Below are 17,494 nucleotides of genomic sequence, written 5' to 3'. Positions count from 1 at the left end.
AGTTGCAGGTCTGAAGCCAGTTTGGAACTTCAGACTTTGCTGGACCACTTTGATAAAAATTGGAGATCTAAGATGGGATTTCTTTGCTCCAGTTTGGCAGCAGCAGGATTCTAAGCAGTAGTTGATCTTGAACAGTCCTAAGAGGCTGAGCAGATTTACTGTGTTTTCTCTGTTGTTTTGGATCAACCTCAGTCAAATCTGCGGTCATAATTGTAGAATAACTCCTCCCCATAGAATTGCTGAGCTTCAAATAGGGAGTACTTTGTTCTAATCATTTCAAGATACTACTAATTCATAACCAGGCATGATAAAAATCATACAGACAACAAACAAGACAAAGTAAGATGACATTAAAAAATACATCTCTTTATTGAGCTTGCTGGTCTTTAAATAATCCATAGATTTTGACTACTGTTCTTAAAAGCTTTGCAAATTCATTTAAAGAAATGAGTGCATTGATTTATGACATTTTAAAATTTTGAAACAAACATAGTGCAGAAAAGCAGACTTTGTTTTAGGGGCTTACAGACCCATGGGGACCTTAAGCTGATGTCTAGTAAAATTTGGTCTTGCAGACAAAATAAGCTGTATGAATAGCAGAAAATATCTTCTTAAAAACATAAATAAAAAGTTAGAGTAGTTTTCCCAGTGTGATTGTTTTTAACTACCTGCGAATGTCTGTGTATTACAAGAAAGTCAGAAAATCCATTTTTTTTCTGTAGCAATAATTCCTCATAATTTGTCTGCTGTTTGTGGAGTACTGGTAGGATGATGGGCAAATGGATCCCTTAGGAATGTTAATTTTCCTGTATCAGACAACATTTATATACTTATATCCTGTAAAGACTTTCTTCTGTTCATTCCCCCATGTGCACATGTCCAAGAAGCCAGTATTTTGTACAGAGATACCTCTTTTGTAGAGGAAGATACTGCAGCAGGCTCTTCTCTACATGATTTTTCTTGAGATATTTTGTGTTACCGTGCTAGAAACCCGTGTGATCAATGATGTACTGTGATCTTGGTGGTGATGATTTTAATTTGTTTTTGAGGGTAACAAGGTATTTTGTGCAGAGACTTGAAGCTTGGCTGTCCTTTCCTGCCTGCCCTCACCTGTGGTAGTTACAGTCTTATTTCCCCGTTGTAACACAACAGTTGACCAAGTGGGACTGGGGTGGGATGGGGAAAGAATGAGGAAGATACTGTAACTGCCTTGATACAGAGACTTGTGTGGTATTGGCCTTTTAAAAAAGCTACGAGAAGAAAGCATTAGTGGGTAGAATAATTGGTGGTGCTTCTGTCCAGAGGAGCTGCATAGTTTGATTTGCTCTATATCCAGGACTGGTATTTTTGTGAAATGTTGCTGCTACAATAGCAGAGTTTGTTTACACACGTGTGTGTGTGTGTGTGTATGTGCTGTGGTCAACAACAGAGTTAAGTGCTTTCATAAAGATCTTAAAAGTGAGAATCTTTCTTTCTGAGTTAGATTTTGGATTACTTTCTTAATTTTATACAAACTGAAATGGATGGTAAGGTACATGTTGGAGGGGAGCATATTTCTGCCTATAAATTTATGTTGCTTTGTTTTTAATTTTCCTTATGAAATAGCTGTAGGCATCATTATGCAAAATTATGGATGCTAGGAATGACATAGCACATATATAAATCCTTTGTTTGAAAAAGCATTTTGTAATAACAAGAATGGACAAGCTTTATAACAAGCTTCATTTTTATCAGTGCTGGTCACTGGTAACGAACAGTGAATTATAATAGGGAGCATGGTGAAATTGGCATGCTGTAATGCAGTTTTGTGCTGGAATATTGCTATAGGGATTGTGTGCAAAACTCATTTTGCAACAGAGTTAAAGTCTTAAAAGTATCCTGCAGTATAGGTACTGTATTTGCAGTATATTCTCTTGTGGCTTACTTGATTAATCTTCTATAATTTTTCCAGTTTCAAATATTGCACAGATGCACATTCATTCACTTGCAGTCCGCACAGGACTGGAAAGAGGTTACTAGCACACAGCTGATTTGTGAATACCTTGACAAGATTGAACGTCCTTCCCTGGTTAAGGAATTTGTATAACTATTGTACCAATGTTTGCGTTTACCTACCTGGTAAAAGGTTTCAGTGTTACCATACCTCTAGTTTTATGCTTTTGTCATTATAGTGGCTATGGCTTTCTAGTTCAACATGTGCTCCAAGCAATTTATGTAATGTTAGGATGTTTAAGTCCAATTACTTTGGAGGTAGGTCTAACGTGGGTATGATGTTTTATCCGTATAATAATGCTAGTTAGTTTCCCATGTAAACCAGCCTGTAGTTTTTGTTTCACAGATCCCTTCTATGCGTAGTTTCTCAGGGTGCACTGATGTTCAAACCCTTCTCTTAATTCATTTCTCCAAAATACATTTATTCTATGTTCACTTGCTTGTTTTTGTTTGTCTATGATCTAAATAATAGCTTTTTTTTTTTTTTACTAAGAGCAATTTAGACAAAGAGAAGTAACAGATAATGTAGTTATTAATATTGTTCATATTAAAATACTTAGTTAACATAGCAAAGAAAACAATTATTTTTTCTTCACATTTTTATGTCTGTTGCAGGCTGCCACAATGACATTTTTTTTCCAATCTCACTCTATTTGGCATTTCTCTTCAAACCCTGTCTGTGCCAGTGACTCAACAGGCAAAGCACCTCTTCACTTTTTGTTTTAAAAGAAAAATAGTTTCCATTCCCATAACATTGTAAAAGCAAATTTGAAAATATCAACAGTTTACACAGAAATTTGATAGAAGGAAATGGAAAAGCGAAGAGCTTAAATCTAGAAACCACCTATTTTTATTTTTATTTTTGTTTTTGTTTTTGTTTTTATTTTTGTTTTTATTTTTTTGAGAATTGGGGAGAGAAATGTGAGTTTTTATTACATGTAATTGTAAAGGTGGGCCAAAAAAAAGAACAAAGCAAACAACAAAACCCTAGAACCAACAAACACATCAAAAACAGGACTTGGAGAATTCAAGGTTTCACTGACCTGTTTTCCTCCTCCCTCATTGACCTCTGGCCGATAAATGCTTGAAGCTTTGACTTGTAGAAAATGTTAGATGTTTGGTATGATAGCACTATGTTTATCCTAGCAGTTTTTCTTTGGCTTAATCTTTTACAAGGGAGGCTTCCTGGTAAACCTCTATCAACAAACCTCTTCGTAAAATTATATTTCTCACTGGCAAAGGAGTCTCTCTGCAAGTTCTCTTAGTAAAATAGGCTATATGGGTAAATACATCTCTGCCACTGCACTAAAGCAATTCAAATATAAAAAGAAATCTTTTTCAAGTTGTACCAAATGCACGATGACAAGAAATGTTAGATCAGTTTGAGGATCATGTGACTCACACAGTGATTCTGTGTGATTTTCATTTTTTTTTTTTTCAGGGCAATTTTTTCCCTCTTAAGACCAGGTTTCCTTTTCAGAGGTCATGCCAGGGTGGCAGACCTTGTTTACACTCAGTGATTTTATTCTTTAGGTTGGCCTCTACCATCTTCCTAGGGATGGAAGTCAGTCAAGGGATGAATGTCACTGGTCCAGAGCTCCTCGGTGTCCGTGCAGCCTCCTTTTTGCCAGCAGCAGTTAAACTGGTCACCTGCCAGTCCTCCGATTCAGCAGCAGTTTGTACTGACAGACTGTGCAGCTTAGCTGGCAGTTCTGAGCATTCATGTTTGAGCCCCTTGCAGATGACGGGTATCCTGGTGACTGAGCAACACCCGGTGTGTCTGTTTGCTTTAATACTTCCTCCATGAGTTCTTAACATTTTCTACATCTTGCTCCTCCAGCCAGTTTGCTGCAAAGAACATGCTGGCTGTGGGAATCACCCGAGCATCTTCAGTGGGACAGACCAGCAGCACAAATTGATTTGTGGGGCTGTGGCTTTATTTCCCCCGAGTGTCCACTTTCTGCCTGTGCCGTGAGGAGGTTTGCTGGCTGCCTGGCTGGCTTCCTGCTTCTCATGTGTTTAAACATCTTTTTACTATCAGAGTTCGGTGCAAGGCACACTTCGTGTTCTTTTTTTAGCCCTGTATTTCCTGTTTACATTTGATTTACCGGGTTTTCTAGGCGTTCCAGTTCTTCCTAGGTGGACAAGCTTCCCAGTTTGAAATGCTGACCTTTTCCCCGTGGAAGGCCCCTTAGCTTTCTTGTGGAGCCATTCAGGGAGGGGGGTTTGATGTTTTTGTTCTCTGCTGCAAAAGCTGTAGGTGCAGCAGCTATTATTCAGAAATCGTTTGAGAGGCAGCATCATTTTTGTCTCTCCCTGTCTGGCTGTTGTCATCACACTACAGTCATACAGTGACAGTGTAATCACTTTCCATCTCGAGGGCTGGGGGTGTGTGGAGATGTCCTCACATATCGCTGGAGATGTGTAAATTAATATTCCACACTGCTGCTGAGCTGCAGGGTGGTTTTTAAACACAACTGATCTTAGAGGAAAATAATACCATCTTTGAGATGTGTGTGCAAGCATTAACTGATTAATGTGCTGACTTCCTTTTCCTTTTATTTTCACCACTTACAGCTATTTAAAATATTTGGGTTTAATAGTTTGAACTGGAGCTACAACTGGTGTTATGTAATGAAGAAATAAATAGAATACAGTAATGTGCTAGAAAATTTAGAGTATGTGTTTCCCATAGCCTATATGCCTTTGTATAGTGTGGAAAAATGTTTTGCCAAAATTATTTGTAGTGTTGAAAATTAAATCTTGATTCAGTTCATGTAGTGTAACTCATGATTTAAACCTGTAAGTTTTAAATAACTGGGGACTTGCAGTGATCATAATATTGAGTATTTTTACTGTGCCAATTAGTGTTCCCAGTGAAAAAGTCATCTTAAAAATGAAGCTTACGATTGAAAGGCCTTTTTGTACTTCTAGCAGCTGTATTCAGAGCTGATAATTCAATTCTAAGTAGTACTCCTGTTGGTCTTACAAAGATCCCACAGAAAACTATTTCAAATTTGGAATTAAATTTACAAAGTCTACTTTTTAATCTACAAAGTCTAATTTACAAAGTCTACTTTTTAATCTGTGAACAGCTGGTGAGTTCTAGTAAGAATTTGATCTTTTTGGTTTTCTTTTGTCTTTACCTTGGTATTTCTCTGTGGCTCCAATCCAGTGTTTTTGGCCAGGCGATATTTTTTGTCTGAGGTCCTTAGAAGTGCTAGGCTTTATTTGTTCTGTAGATTCAGCCCTTTGTTTAGTAGCTTTTATAAAATGTGTCCATTGTACCTAGCTGGTTACTTTTCTTTAGTAAAGATGTGTTTTCTTTTCCTGTTTCTCTCTGTTTGAGTCTGCTTCATAACTTAAGATTTATAATAATAATAATAATAAATTCAGTTCAAAAAAAAAAAGAACAAGAAGTTAGACTAATTTATTTTTGGCACGCAATGCTTCCTAACAGCATTTTCGAGAATTATTCACATCTTCACATTCTGAACAAACCCAGCCTGCTCCCCTGCCTCCCCCACATCCTCCATGTAGGCCTTATAAGCAGGCCATTGTCTCTGTCCCACTGCGGTGGCACACATGTGGATGCTCATCTCAATTCTTTTCTCCCTTGCAGCTCTAATGACCGCTACTCTTTTGATTCCTTTTCTCAGGCAAATTGACATAGGCTGTACAAAAAGAAATTCAGGTCACAAATAGCTTCATTCTGCTTGAGTGAGGGGAAGATTCAGCTGAATGTGTGCCTATATATACTGTAAATTTCTGGCAAAATATGGCAAAATCTGTGTCATCCCACGAATATCTCATCATCTTAGATCATCGGCTCAACACTATCACCAAAGGAATGTGCAGTTTTAGTATGAAATGTATGTGCAGCTGAAAGAGTTTTAAAGCTATATTTATGATTCTCTTCTGGAGATTGAAATCAGGTGTTGTGTTCTTCTGTACTGTTAATGCAACTAGGATTATTAGGAATGACTAATTTTAAATAAATGAATTTATTTTATGTAGTTTCATTTCAAAACGGTTTGTTCTATTTTGACAGAAGCCCATTGACCACCCTCAATATCTGATTCCCTGTCTGTCAGAACAGTGAATTTAGGGTTATAGCTCTAAGCATGGGAGTAGCTTTCCTCCAAGTACCTGGAACACTAAGAGTGCCTCTTGGCTCATTACACTGAGGTGTAGTGGTAGGTAATTTATACTTGCTTGTGGACCATATTAGTCACACGTGTGTTCAGATGGCTGAGTTGAGCAGGCAGTAGCAATGCTCTTTTATTCATTCAGAATTACTTTTCTCTAAGCAAACAAATTCCCTTTTTGCATGCTCCTTATATATGCCGCTCATGTGTAGAAAATGCAAGCACTTACAAAAACAGGAAACTATTTTGTGTTTTGCATTACATCTCCGTACTGTCTTGTAGCAACATCCTTTTATGGCTGGCTACTTGATTTTCCAGTTAAAATTAACAGTGCATTTAAAGCATACTTCAGTCACGCACTTCATTGCTTCTGTAGGCTAAGTTGTGTGTGCGGTCTAGTCCTCCTTTTTCACAGAATCACAGAATCACAGAATTTCTAGGTTGGAAGAGACCTCAAGATCATCAAGTCCAACCTCTGACCTAACGCTAGCAGTCCCCACTAAACCATATCCCTAAGCTCTACATCTAAACGTCTTTTGAAGACTTCCAGGGATGGTGACTCCACCACTTCCCTGGGCAGCCTGTTCCAATGCCTCACAACCCTTTCAGTAAAGAAGTTCTTCCTAAGATCCAACCTAAAACTCCCCTGGCTCAACTTAAGCCCATTCCCCCTCGTCCTGTCACCAGGCACGTGGGAGAACAGACCAACCCCCACCTCGCTACAGCCTCCCTTGAGGTACCTGTAGAGAGCGATAAGGTCGCCCCTGAGCCTCCTCTTCTCCAGGCTGAACAAGCCCAGCTCCCTCAGCCGCTCCTCGTAGGACTTGTTCTCCAGGCCCCTCACCAGCTTCGTCGCCCTTCTCTGCACCCGCTCAAGCACCTCCATGTCCTTCTTGTAGCGAGGGGCCCAAAACTGAACACAGTACTCGAGGTGCGGCCTCACCAGAGCTGAGTACAGGGGGACGATCACCTCCCTAGCCCTGCTGGTCACACTGTTCCTGATACAAGCCAGGATGCCGTTGGCCTTCTTGGCCACCTGAGCACACTGCTGGCTCATATTCAGCCGACTATCCACCATCACTCCCAGGTCCTTCTCTGCCTGGCAGCTCTCCAACCACTCATCTCCCAGCCTGTAGCTCTGCTTGGGGTTATTGCGCCCCAGGTACAGGACCCGGCACTTGGCCTTTCAGTTAAGAGCACCCAAAAGGGAAAAATTTCACGGATACATCACGATCTCTAGTTGTTTTACAGGATGCCGTGATTAGTCTAAGCATGTTAGCGAAGTTCTTTAAGCCGTTTCTTGTTATTGTGTTTTTTTTTTTTCTTTCTTTTTTTTTTTTCTGTTGTTGTGTTGTAACAGCAGAATGCTATGCCTTCAAATGTTTGTGCCCTTGAAAGTGCTGTGTATTTCAGCTGTCTGCAAATTCGTGACAGCAGCCTGTGCAATTTATGACATGCTTTTCTTAAGGGGATAATCAGTGCTTCTGTCCAGTGCTAGAGGCTTGGTAGTGTGGGGTGCCGTGCTTTGTACAACAGCCTTTGAACGTTTAGCAAGAAGGAAAGAAATTCCTGTGAGCATGTTTTGGGTGGCATGTTATGTCAGCTCATCTGCTGCAGACCCAGAGCACCACTGGCAAGGCTTGTTTCTCTCCATTAAATTGTGCATTACTCTGCTGCTAACATCAAGGTCTGTCTTTGAAGCACTGTAAAGAATAGAATCGAAAGAGTTCATTAAGCATTTTATTGTTTTCTAGGTGTCAGTGCAATGAACGTCTTAAGAGACAGGAGTTTTTCCAAGGTTAATATCAGAGACTAATTCATTAATTGTGTAACAAATTGCATTCTTATATATTAAAAACAAAATCCTAGGATGTTGTCTTGACACTAAAATAAAAGATTCTTGAAGCTGCACCACCGGCTGCATACTTTGTAGACCTAATGTTGTGTCATTCGTAAACATGCAAGGCAGACATTTTAGGGTTTTCTTTTCAGTAGTCAAAATCAAAGAGGGTCTTTCAGTTGATGGCTAGGATGTTCCATTACATTTTGAAGTTGACCTGATGCGTTTAATGCTCAGGAATTTTCACGTCAGAGGTCTTTATGCTGAGGATAAGAACTTGCCTCACTTGGTCAGTCTGGCTGAAAACGGTTTCTTTCATAGAATCCACCCAACAAAAGGGGAGGTCTATCAGAAGTTTACAGTATCTCCCAGGAGACTGTATACAAATATAGAAACAATTATAGTTTACTGTTCCCCAGTACTTCCACAAAAGCAGAGTATGACAGAGCTGTATAGAAATCCTCACAGGCACCAGGACTGTCCTTTTCAGGGATTTGCAGTTTCCAGCTGCTGATGAAGTTCTGTGCCTCTTAATAGTGGGAGATTATTCAAGCACTGGGAAAATGGCAGATGAAGTTAGCAGGCTGATATGCCAAATGAATGGCGAGGTGATTAATGACTGTGCTGTTTAAGGCAATTGAGCACCAACAAGATCACATTGGATCTCCCCAAATAAAGTATCCTAGAATAGAACTGGGGAAACAAAGGTATGATTAAAGCTTTTAGATAATTGCAAAAATTCTAGCTTGCTCATAGCTTCTGAGAGGCTTGCTTTTTAAATAAGGAGATATAAAAGGAATAATTAGGTTTTATTTTCCACCTTTGCAATTGTAATTAAAAATATTTTTACCTCTGCAACTTCACACTTGAACATGTTTACTTCTTCAGATAAGAAGGTATCTTAACAGCCAATCTCCATGCCAACTGATTTGATGAATACTCTCAATTCACATGCAAGAGTCAAAGACTAAATTGTAAATGCCAGGGATGAACAAACATTACTAATAATAGCTGTAGAAAATGCAACATATTCATCTGTTCTGAATGCTTTTATGAACATTACTTGCAGGGAAGTTCAAAAGCTGGCATTAAGCTTGGCATCTACTTGACAGAGATCACAAGTCAGAAACTGATAGTGTGGACAGTTAGTTTTTGATCCTGTCAAAACCAGTCAGTTTGTCTGTTTGTCTGAAGGTTTTTTGGTGTTAGTAGAGATTTTCATCCAAATTTTATTTTGCAGCTGCAAAGTGACTTCTGTCTCTAAATTTCAGTTTCCAGTGGACAAGATTTTACAAGGAAATTGCTGCTATTTTGCCTAGTTTTTAATTGCTCCTTTGGAAAATTCTGACTTTGGATTGTTCTCATTCTAAACATCTTTTACATAAACTGTGGTTTCTGGAAAATGAGTAAGATTCTGCCATGAAAAGAGTCCGATTCAATTATAGCAATGCCATAGCACTAAGTGAGTTAATGCCATTTATAATACTGTACTTGTGTTTAAATTGTCTCCAGAATCCAGAAAGCAGTCTGCTTCTTGAGATTCTGGTAAAGTAAAATGCAGAACAGAAAAATTGCTTGCATATAATACATAAAAATGCATTTGAATCCAGTCAGAGTCTCAGGAAGGAGGATCAACTTGCTGACTACATGTTCAGAGCTTCAGGAAAGGGAATTGGACTTGCTGATGTCTTGAGGAAAGACCATGTGTATTTAGTGAAACAAACTTGGTTGAGTTGATTACACTTCCTGTTTTCACCAAGAACTTGAGAAGTACACTCTGTTTTTGAAGTGTCACAGTGTATACCTCCCAGAAAATGCTAACCATTGCTACTGAAAACTTGCAGGTTGAGTTCTAGTTCTAGTGAAACTATGTTTGGGAAATTGCTTGCTTGCTTTTAAGGGAAAACTAATTTCTTAGTCATTATTACATTAAGGTAAGTGGTTGTGCATCTTTTTCAGCTCATGCAGGAAAATATCTTTGTCACCCTATTATCTTACAGGAGCTACTGTAGTTTGTAAGAAGAAAAAAATGTAGTAATCGGCTAATTTACCTGAGCTTTAATTGGTGTAATAGTGATAGTAAGGATTTGGTTTTTCTCTCTAAGTATATTAATAAAAATGTTTTGCCAAGAATGCATGGTTAAATAAAATTGGACTGCTGTATATGACTTTCAGTGTTTCAAGAATAAGAACAAAAGCATTGGCTAAGCTGTGAAAACTAGGTTTTGTCAGTAGATTGTCTCTAGCCTTGAGTTCTGAAAGATTTGCAAAGTTTTTGCTTCAGTTTATAAAAAGAAATTGAGATCAAATGCACTATTTTTTTTCCTAGTAAATTCAAATTGTATTTTAATGGTTTTATTCAATACTATTCAATATTTAAGTGCCTCATCATTTTGCAGTTCTGTCTAGAAATCAGAAAGATGTATTGGTCCATATTAAAATAATGAAAAAATATTAGTAAAAAAGCATGTTTTGCATTTTTTAAATAACAAGGTTGGTTAGATGTTTCAATAGAAGAGAGATGGTTCATATATTAAGAAAAAATACATGCACACACACACAAAGAGAACAAAAACCTGGAATCGACATCAATTTTCCCCTCCCTCCCAAGTACCCATGAGGCCTATGCTCTGAACAGCTTTGTCTCCTGAGAATTTCGAGCGTTTTTTTCAGCTTATGTTCTAGGTCCTATTTTATGATACAGCAATGCAAAGTAAGCGTGTATATAAGGCTTAAATACTATATGGGTGGCCAAATTTTTCTGGAGTATAGAAAGATACTTCTGAACTCTTCAGAATTTAATTTCAGTTAGGCAGAGAAAGATAGAGTATTAATTAAAATTCTTTCTCTAATGTGGAGTGCTTTACCTTTTTTAAAATTTGATATATTAAGCTCGTGAGAGGAAGAAAAATAATGAACTTTCTATCCTGTTTAGATCCAGTTTTAGATAGCTGTATCAAAGCAAATATCTCACCCTTGTAGACTTTGTCAGTCTTTACTACTACTACTCCCACTGAAGTCACATATTGGTGAGGCATGAAAGAAGCTTTCATCAGGTGAGTTAATGTATTCACGTGAAAACATAAAAAGTTAGAGGTGGTTAAAAATAAATTATGTTTTCAGATTTATATGGTCCAACTCATATCTTCATGTTCTAAAGCTCTTAATGTCTATTCCCAATTTACAGAGATTTTGTAGCTTGGATTAGTAATCCTAATTTAAATAATTTAGGATCTTATACTTCCCTTTTAACAAATTATGTGAATTAATTCAAATTTAATTCATAATTTAGATGACATCATAATATGTAGACGTGTTATATGCCTTAAATTCGTCTCAGTAACCTGTGGATTATATCATGTCTCATGGCATGGAGTCACTTTTGAATTAAGTCTGTGTAAATCTGGAAAGTGACTCTCCCTTGGTATTCTCTTGTGAGCTCTGGCAATGGCAATTTGTCCTGTAAATGGAGAACTTCATTAAAATTCTTCTCTCTCTCTCTCTCTTTTTTTTTTTTTTTTTTTTTTTTTTTAGGATTTTACTGCTGTTATCAGAGAATAGCACACTGGTCACAGCACAAGCTCTTTCCATAGCACCCACTATTTTGGCAAGAATGATGGGGAAGAAGTGTTTAAGTGTTTTCCACTTCTAGAATGTCAGTATAAAACTCAAGCAGACCATATATATTTCAGTCAGCCAATGACTTGCCTGAGTTTCTTCTGTTGTGTCTGGATGTACAGAAAAGAATGGTGGTGGTGTGGTTTCTTGCTAGTTATGTAGTTACCACGTCTCATTATAGTAGCCCATATATCACATCCTGTCTCTTTGGTGGTATTTTTGCTCAGGATTCTTTCTTTAGATATATCTATAGCATTTTTTATTTTTAATGTTAACTAAGTCTTCCAGATACAAGTTGGTAAGGACTTACCTATGTTAAAAATATTCTAAACCTGAGATACCAGCAGCTCTATCGACAGCCCAAACAACAACATACAGTACAGGGGCTTGGACATTAGTTGAGATGAAAGGCTCCTTTCAGCATCTTTCGGTCTCCTGTTGCCAGTGTCATGCAAGTAGATGGTGTGGCTGCATCATGTCCAATTGCCTGTTACTTAAAAGAGCTATATCCCAATGAGAACAGCTTGCTAAGTGTAAGTTCAATACCTGTTTGCAGCTGGGTTATGAGGACAACATTTGTTCCGACTGCAGAGTGTGGCTCACATGTCACAGGTGAGCTGCTTTAACCACTTTAGCACAGTGCTGAAGCTGACAGGTGAGACATTATGCTGCAGAATACCTGGCAAATGGTCAAGGCAGAGGGATAAAGACTAGCCTTTTTTTGTGACAGTGAGTTCACTGGGACCCCTGTTTTTTTTCCGTTTTGTTATGACAGGATCTGAAATCTATTGTAGTGGCTAGCAAACACGGACATATAGGAAACAAATTAACAAGTAATGACATTCCAAAAATAGAGCACACACATTATTTATCAGAGGAATATGAGAAGTACCAGGAGTGTGTTCCACCTCTGCCCATCCTTTAACTGAAAGTGCCCTGTCATTTTAATATATGCAAAGAGAACAAGGCTCAAGTTAATTGTCATGTCTTGAAAAAAAAAGGCAAAGTGCATAGTGCATACTAAACGCAGCAGGGAAATTGGTAAATGAAACCTGACAAGGCCTGAAAAATTATAGTCTCCCTAAGATGGAACGTATAATATAAAAAGGATGTGTGCTGAGTTAAGATTGTTTAACATGTTGCAACAAGGTGTGCTTCATTGACTACCAGATTATAGATAGCACTTTTTATTTTTTTAACTGACAGCCCTTATTCAGTGAAGTCTGTGTCTGAGTCAGTTATTTGTTATCTAGAAAATAGAGGCTGAGAGGGTGGGAGAAAAGGGGAGTAGAGAATGATGAAATCCATATGTTTTGGAATAGTGTTTTATTATCAGTTGTTGTACTGAGGAAAGTGCTAGATTTGGATAATGATGTATCAATACAATTAACAAAGTAATTTGCTTTTTGCTCCATAATGTGGGTGTAGCTGCTTTAGTCTTAAAGTATAGGCGAAAACTTAAAAGATAAGTGAAGCACAAAATAGTTACAGTACACCAAAAGCTCCACATTAACTCTGTACTTCAGTCTCATTATCTGTTTCTGTAGTTAGTTACACTGTGCTGTCGGTTCACAAAGCTGTGGTTAAGGTTCAGTGGTATTTTTTCCGTCTGCTTCTTTTTCCCCCCAGGAGGTTAAAAAAGATGTTGCTTTAACGTGCTATAGTCCACAGGATAGTGTGTTATATTTGATTTCCTTTTTAAGCAGGCATATGAATTGTCTCTGAAACATTTAAGGAGGACTGAAGATGTAATCCTCTTTAGATCTTTCTAAATGTAGCCATTGTGTTTACCTCATCTGGCACATTTGGCTATGAATGTGTCCTACTGTTGCTAGCTGTGCCACATACAATGATATGGTTTATCACTTGGCCATTCCATCCAAAGTCTAGTGTAATATTTCTGTAACGTTTCTTAAAAATCAGATTGAAAACAACCAATTTTAGACTTAGATTTTTTATCTGTGCTATGTTGAATGCCTAATTTCTACATGGTGTAAACTGAGAATCTCTGTAGCTCATCCTGAAAGTGGGGAAGGCAGCTGAAGGTCAGTATGTCGAACTCATTGACATCAAAATATGCCAAACAATGGCTTTGTTTGAACAGTCTTATTTTGGTTGAACCATTTTTAGTCAGGAAACAGTATGCTCACGTGTGGAAAGTGGTACCAGTGTGGGGAGAGCTGATGGAGAAGCAACTGCACAGCCCCAAATGCCAGGCACTGTAGAGTAGCACTGGCTTTGAAACTGGCAATCGCTTGGTGCACGACTCTGCTTTGGTATAGGCACTCTGGAAACTCAGACTAATTCAGGTGAAGCAGAACAGAAAACAGTGTTGACATAAACAGTGTTGACATAAAATATTCTTTATATTTAAATTGTTATAAAGTTGGCTGTGATCGCATTACTCAGATGAGGAAGTATGGTTTTAGAGTAGGGATAGGGAATACTACTCTAGATGCTCTTTTAAATCCTTTAAGGGCCTTCCTGTGGGATTATTCAGGAGGTTTCTTTGCAGTTAATTTCTTGCAGTACTACTTTTAGAATTCTGATTCCATCATCTCTTTAAACAGCTCAGATTACTTACATCTATAGAAGGAATATGTACATGAGAGGAATAGAGAAGGAATATTCTAAAACTTATTTAAATAGTATTAATATTTTTGTGGGATTTTCAACTTTATGCTTTCTCAAGGTTCTTCTCTTTCCCCTTGCAGTTCCAGTCATACAGAATCCGTTAGGTACTGGTGGGTCTTGATTCTCCTGCACACTTCTTCAAGTGATTTAGCACTATCAGATTCTCCTGCGTAGTTCAGCTTTCCAGTGAGACTCCTGTTTGTAATGTTGAACTACCACCATTCTTGCACAGGCGTAGGCATCAGTTTATCAAGCTGCTCTAAAAATGTGAGGAAGAAAAAGCTTCACCTCGCATTGAGCAGTGAATATAATTTATGCTACCTTTTTCCTTTGTAAACCCCGTGCAGTAGAGATATTAGCAAATAGCCTTTGCTGAGTATAAGACCATCCTAGGAAGCTAGGTGGCAAGCTGTAACTGAGTGCAGTATAGGACTGGTTAGCATTTTTATGGAAACGAGCAGCTGAAGGATTTAATTTTCCATCATGTCCAAACAAATGTTTCTGATACTGCATCTTAGGATTTCTTTTGATTTTTCTTCTTTCTGTGTGCTCTTTTGTTCTGGTTTCCATGATTAGCAGAGGTTGATTTAGCAAAAAATAGTGTTATAGACGTCTTTAATTAGTAGACAATTTACTCTTGATGCTTACTCTTATGTGACCACATTGTCAATCAACCTTCTAATTGGCAATTCCAGTACATACAAATAAAGCTACAATCAGTATTGTCAAAGGGATGGTTAAAACAGCAGATGAATGTGAATGCAACCAGTTGATAGGAAAAGCTTCAGTTTAATCTCTTAAGAAATGAGCTACTTGAATAGAACTCCTTTACCTGCCTGCTGGTTATTACCTATTAAGTAGTCTGGGTAGAAGTATCGATTTTGAAACTCTTGCTTTTAGATAGGACTGTAGTGTGTGCTTACATGTGAATGTCTCATAAATATTTCCCAAGAGCAATTTATTTTTCTAATTAGCTTGAACAGCCTCTGCTTTACATAGTGCTTTAAGCAGTTTTCAGTAAATCAATTCAATCACGCAGCTGTTGTTTGAAACTTTTCCTAAGTTACCGTAATTCTCTGTAGAGACCCAGAATCTCACTAATTAGTACACTTAATCGTACCTTGTATAAAATGCATGATAATATGGATTACTCATTCCTAGAATTTCATAGAAAAACAGGGTAACAGAAAATCAAATGTTTGTAGCTCGGAAAACTGTTTGCTATTCTCATGTAACAGTGCAAAGCAGTATGTACAAGCTGAAGCAGAGTGGCTAAGTGCTTAGTTTTGTACTTGCCAATCATAACTTTACAAAATAATTTTTTTTAATAGATTTTAAAGTTACTAAGATCAAACATCTACTTTTTTTTCCTCCTAAAGGAAAAAAAAATGCATTAAAAATAAACATTTTCAGTTCTTTTAAGAAAGAAAATCTATCATACTAGTGGCATTTGTGATGTTGAGATTCAGATTTTTTTTTTAGAATACAGCAAAAATGACAGTTACAGTTAGTACAATTGAGTTATAATCTTTCACATTAAAATATCTGAATAATGAGTGCTTACTTTTTAAAAAGATTATTAATGTTAGATGAAATATTGAAAAGCAAACACTTTTTTCCATGTACAGCCTTTTTTGTTTTTCAGGATGTGACTTAAAATGACTTCTCATTCTGAAGGTCCTATGAAAAATACGCTGTGCTTGAATGTTTGCTAAGGACATGTAAGTTACCCATTTTATACCTGGACTATATGTACCTGAACAGTTATTTCTGTATCATTTTTAAAGCTGCATATTATGCATGTAAGTATATAAGAAGCATGGGGAGAGGGGAAGAGAAGAGGGAAAGAGAGCGAGAGAACCAAAGGCTTACTGCAATACTAACATAACGGGAATTTCTCGAGTTTGCTTTTGTGTGGACTCCTATCCTTGTAAATGGGAACGTCAGTTGTTTCTGTGGTCAGTCTTGCAACAAAAGAAACTTTGGCTGGTTTGAATAATATTTTGAATCAGAATTTATCACTGGAAAGTTATCATGTTTTTATATATATATATATGCTTTTAAGGAAAAAAAAAAAATTCTTAAGAATGGGGAGCAGCTGAAAAGAATGTCTTTAGTTTTATTTACATAAAGTTAAATTTAATGATTTAGGACTTTCCTTAGCATAAACCAGTTTATTACAGTTTGCATCTTAAGAAGTTTTCTGAATTATGTCTTGGTTTTAGAAAGGAAGATTGTATTTAATACTTTAAAATTATGTACAATTAAAGAAATTCCAGGCCATCTTCATGATTCTCTGAAAAGGACTGGTTTGATTTAATTTTTCATAATTGGCTTATTCTGGGGAATGCTAAGAGCCAGTTTATGCTTTTTCCCTAGTGAACTCTTCAAACAAGAAGTCGGCTCAGACATAAGAGCTTCCAAATGTGCTATATGCCACAAATACATATATTTACTATAGCAAAATGTTGATGGTTTCATGGGACTAAAAAAGTGCTAAAAGAGTGTATGCACTTAATACAATTTTATCTTGTGTGTGTGTGTATGGTCAACTATTTCAACTAAACAAATACAAGACCTAAATCTGAAGTATATAGTTGTCTATGTTTTCTGGCTTCTGATAGGACAAAAGTTTCCCAGTTGCCATAACCTTTTTGGTAAATAGCTCTTTAACCAACTGAGAACACCGGGATAAGAAAGAACATAAGGGAAGTAGCACTTGAAGAAGCAAATGAGCTCACTGAAAGACAACATAGCAGAAATTAATGTTCTAAGTTAGGAGCATTCCAGTTTATGTGAGAGTGAGGGGAGTAAGACCAGGGAAGAAAAGATCACATCAAGCTGGAAACTTTCTGCTTAATGTACTCAGTACTTCTTAATGTGCTTTTGACTTGAATGCTCTCTAATAAATGGCTTTAGGAACTTTCTGAATTTCAAACATCTTATTGTTGACATACTTACTGTTTTTTGATGGACCAGGACACAATTTTAGAATTTTTTAGCCTGTCTAAATATTGAAACTGGCAGGTTGAAAAGAGACAATCTTCTGAATGCTGATGATTTCTTTAAATTCTGTTGGTTTGTCTTTTGAAATTTGTACATATATTGTTGAAATAGATGGACTGTTAATTACTCGAACTGGTTTTATGTCGTGCAAAACAATAGTGCTTCTTTTTTAACAGTCCATTTGTGATTTTCATTGAAAAATTAATAGACCTAGCATGTGAAAAGTATAAGGCATGTGAAAAGTAGAGACATGTGC

The 17,494-nt window shown here is 37.2% G+C and overlaps 1 protein-coding gene across 6 annotated transcripts in view; it reads left to right on the top strand.

Moving 5' to 3' along the window:
• Window positions 1–17,494, top strand: part of NCOA3 (nuclear receptor coactivator 3) — an 85,196-nt gene that overhangs the window by 40,384 nt on the left and 27,318 nt on the right. For 3 of the 6 annotated variants that reach the window (XM_084296636.1, XM_084296631.1, XM_084296632.1), the window contains exon 3: window positions 15,878–15,953. The exons of 1 other annotated variant lie outside the window; for it this stretch is intronic. The gene's annotated coding sequence lies outside the window, so the exon portion shown is untranslated. Of the gene's footprint in view, window positions 1–11,538; window positions 11,636–15,860; window positions 15,954–17,494 lie in introns of those variants that run through there. 2 more of the 6 variants (XM_084296634.1, XM_084296633.1) reach the window with 2 other exon arrangements.

Source organism: Netta rufina (genome assembly GCF_964035555.1).
Source record: "Netta rufina genome assembly, chromosome: 16".
Classification (NCBI taxonomy): Eukaryota; Metazoa; Chordata; class Aves; order Anseriformes; family Anatidae; genus Netta; species Netta rufina.
The sequence above is the reverse complement of the archived record's forward strand: the minus strand, read 5'-3'. Positions and strand labels throughout refer to the sequence as shown.